Source organism: Pocillopora damicornis, chromosome 5, assembly GCF_964200805.1.
Source record: "Pocillopora damicornis chromosome 5, jaPocDami1.2, whole genome shotgun sequence".
Classification (NCBI taxonomy): domain Eukaryota; kingdom Metazoa; phylum Cnidaria; class Anthozoa; order Scleractinia; family Pocilloporidae; genus Pocillopora; species Pocillopora damicornis.
The window spans coordinates 11877004-11881299 of NC_142674.1; the positions used below are offsets into that span (position 1 = coordinate 11877004).

The 4296-nt window shown below is 36.5% G+C and overlaps 1 long non-coding RNA gene across 1 annotated transcript; it reads right to left on the reverse strand.

The window, feature by feature from the left end:
* Positions 1–207: 207 nt before the first annotated feature.
* On the reverse strand, positions 208–3798 carry LOC149045262 (uncharacterized). Its single transcript, XR_016187199.1, has 3 exons — positions 2456–3798; positions 1640–1750; positions 208–1112 (listed from the first exon to the last, which is right to left on the reverse strand). It is a non-coding gene; the product is annotated as an uncharacterized LOC149045262 (long non-coding RNA).
* Between the last annotated feature and the right edge of the window lie 498 nt (positions 3799–4296).

The window sequence follows — 4296 nt, forward strand, 5'->3', positions numbered from 1 at the left end:
AAAATACAGGCTACTGAGTTTTTTATCCGTTAAAAAGTTTTGCTGCGCTCAACAGCACATAGGTGAAGCGTACTCAATCGACCTCATCTCCTGAAGAAAACTGGCAGAATGCAGTCACAACGTCGCGATCCAAACCGAGGTGACCACATCGTGAGACAAACAATTATATTTCCCTTTGAAGTGTTATTTACCACTACTAATAGCCTATTCTACGACATATCTGTTTATTGTTATCAAATTACTGTTGTTACAGCGGTGCCACCTTATAAAATTTAACCCACATTGTCTTCAGAAAGTAGAAGGTTGCTGCTTACCCTTAGCCTTGCCTCTTTTTTTTTATTTTCTATTTTTTTTTTGTTTAATAATGAATGAACTTTTACGTAGGTTTAAGGGCTTACAATCATAACATTTGTTAGGAAAAGGCAAGAAGTTTAAAAAAGGACATTTGGGAATTAAAAGAGGGTTGATAAGGAAAAAGGAAGGGACACCATACTACGTTCAAAAGAGTTTCCATGAATTTCGATCAGCTTCTTGACATAAGGCAAAGGAAATAATGATAAAAAAAATGAAATCTAAGAAAAACTAGTTGGATTTAATTTTCTTGTTTTTATCCTCCCTATCAAGCAGGAGGAAATCAGCTAAATTTTCTTTTGTTATGCCGCAGTAAACAAGAACTAGCAGGTGATGCATCACTCTGGAAGCCAACAAATGGACATCAGCCGAGAAGACGCCCAAAAAAAGACCTACATTGACCAATTGATGAATGACACAGGATGCAGAATTGAACAACTAGCAATTGCAGTGGAAGACAGAGAAAGGTGGAGGGAGAGTGTCATGGAATACCGAGCAAACTCGACCTGATGATGATGATGATGATGATGATGATGATGATGATGATGATGATGATGCCTCATTCTTTTTCATTATTCCGATAAAAAAAACCCTTTTTCGTACTTCAATCATGTTTAATTGTCCCTGATGGCTACATGTGAAGCACTTAAAAAGACTAAAAACAACTTATACGACAGTTGGTTAATGCTGTCATTGTATCAGTACATATTGAGATGACACGCAAATAGATTACAATCTGAATTTAAAGTACTTACGGCCAGCTGATTCGTCCAGGTGAAACATGAAAGAAAACGAAAACTTACTGAAATGGTCTACTAGTATTATGATTAAATTTGATAGACGATTAAGGCAATGTCAATGGATGATTTCTAAAATTATTAATTTCAAAGTAATACATCAACGATAAAATAGCTCAATACATCACATAAATTAATACTGCCTCATTCAACAAATTTCGGTTTACTTCATTCGTTGTTAAAGTGATTGTAGCCATCACAAGAATCTTGTCCATAACATCGAAGCTCTGTATCCAAAGATGGACGGATGCAAAATTCATTGCATGTAACGTGCGTCAAAGTTTATATTTATATTTCTCTGTTCTGGAGATGTTATTGTAAATGTGGGGTTCTTGGTAAACAATTCTTTTTTCTCTCTCTCTCTCTCTCTCTTTTTTTTTTTTTTTTTTTTCAAAAAAGCATTTGTAATAATAACTTATTTTGACATTACTTTAGGAGTGGGATAGGCTCAGCCCACAACAAATGTAAAAAGAAAAATGTACAATACTCACTGCATTGTTCGTCTGATCTATCGCTACAGTCCCGGCGGGTGTCGCAGCGTTTAGAAGCATGGATACACTTTTTTTGATTTGCACAAGCAAACTCATCGGCTTTACAAGTTACTAGATGATCAAAAGAATCACACGAATCGTGACTTATTGTTTACACTAACTATATGTCTTTACACAATCACTTTGACTGTGAAGGTTGCGTCTCACCTCACGCTCGCGCTGTTAGTATTGAGAATCTTGTGATATGAAAGGGCAGTTCGCAGCTTACCTTTAAAGTTTTTATTTTTTTTATATATATATATTTTTTTTTTGTGATTGAAACTGTGCAGTTACATTTCATTAGAGATCACGTTTGTTAACTTTTTAACTTCGACGGAGTGGCGTTCGGTCATTTTTTTCTGTTTACCCTTTCAATTTTACTAAATTCTCATAAAATAAACTTCTTATTGAGATATATTTTTCCATGGTTTTCTTTCTTTTCTCTCGAAGGCTCCAACGAAAGTTTAGAGTGGGCTTTGCCGGATATATGTTCTTAATGACATCATACTCCTGACTTTGCTTTATTGCAAAATGTTTTTCCCTTTATGTACTGACCTACATGTATTTTCCATGACGTTTTTAAATAAAGCTATCCCCCGTGGTATACTGTAATGCTTGCGTTCTGTCAATTTGCCGTTAACATGAGTGAGACTTTTATGTTTAATGATGCCTTAGCCAAGCAGAACATCACCGTTAAACTGTGTTTTCTTAAAAAACTTATTTCCTTAGAAATGATTAAAGTAGTAATTTAACATACAAAAAAACGGGGTAACATACTCGCAGATGTGCATGGAACGGCTACCAGTGTGAGCAATAGAACAGCCTGAGGATTCATGACAATCTCCATGGAAACAAAAAGTAATAAAGAAAGTAATTAAAAAAAAGGATTGTAGGGCGTCGAATCGTTCCTTGTTTAGGTAAGGAATAAATTAAGTAATTCGCCGACTGTTGCGTTACCAAATCAATCATTCTTACCGATAACAGAAAAGAAAAACTGGTAATAAAAAACGATTGAAATTAAAGAATTCTTGGGGTAATTTCAATTTTTTCTTTAATGAGAAGGTAATATTATTTCCTTGAGAAATCAAATTTCCAATGAACAGTTACCGAGAAAACACGTCTTCAAATCTAGATAAATGTGGCCGACAGAAAGCTCCAATTTTCAGTTTGAAACTGTCCACATCAGCATATTTATTTAAAGGAAATGAATGTTGTTCCGTTTTCAAAATCCATCTTGTGATGAGCTGAACGGACCAAAAGTGTGTGGAATTGACAAGGACTCAAACAAAGCTTATAGCTTTTCAAAGAAAGATCTTTTCACTACTTTCTTTCCCTGAAAACGAATTTAAACACATTTGTGGCAGTTTCTAAGGATCATGGTAATACCATCTCCCACAAGTTCCCTTGTAATTATTTTAAAGGAACTAAAGATTGCAAAGGTGTAATGTTTGATCAACACTCTTTGGAATTTTTCAAGTACCATATTTTCTTGCGTAAGAGCCCTCCCCCGAATAAGCCTCCACTCTTGGGCCAAAATGTCAAATAAGACCCCTACCCTCAAATATGTGCCCCTCCCGCTCCCCTCCTCACTTTCTTAATTAGTAGGGATATTTATTTTAAACCCGCATTTAAAGCGGAAACAGTTAGAATAATAGTGTCTTTTACACTCCAGTTATCCCTATATCCGTGTTCTTCCAGAGTTCCTCTATTTGCATTATCTATGCGCTTGAATTTTTTTCTATTGCTCCGCTCTTAGTAAATGGTCTTAACTTCCTAGGCACCACCAGACCATTCTCGAGGATCAGTAACTTCTACGATTATAAAGTTATTGGTATGCGTTTAGATAAAACAGTTGATGAGGAATTATAGCTCAATCAAAATGTGACCAACAGGCTTTAAACTGCTTCAATTTGTAAGTTCCAGTTACATTATCATCTGTCATCTTTTTTTAAGCAAATAAGTCTTTCCCCTTGAAAGATGTTGATATCGACATAACGTCTTCGTGGATTATGTGGCATACTTCTTGTTGTATTTCTATTTAAGACTTAGCCATATAAAGTTACAATAACGTTGAAAAAAAAAAAACTGAATAAGCGCCCCTCTCGATTAAGCGCCTTTCTTCAAATAAGCACTTCTTCCCCCCCTTCCCCTCCCCCCCCCCTCGTACTCAGAAAAGGGGGATTCTGATGTATTTGAAAAAACCTTGATTTTAATAATCGTTTGTCTCACGTTGTAATCACTTGAGGTGTAGATCGCGACGTTTCGGCTGCTTCCTGCTGGTCTTCATCAGGCGATGGGGTCGACTGCTCACGCGTTACCATTTGTATCACGGCGATCGAAACGTCGCCATCTACATCTCAAGTGACTACATCGAGAGACAAACTATTAAACAGTTTATTATTACTTGCCACCACGATGAGCAATAACCTCTTTTACCGGATATTGACCTGAAGTATGGGCGCACAGCCCGATTTCGGCAGTTATTGCAAACCTCTACATGAAGGTATTTGAAGAACAAGCAATAGAATCCACAACACAGAAACCCAAGATCTGGAAGCACTACGTTGATGAAACCATCACCATCCTAGATCGCAGTTATGTCGGCTGTCTCTTACAGC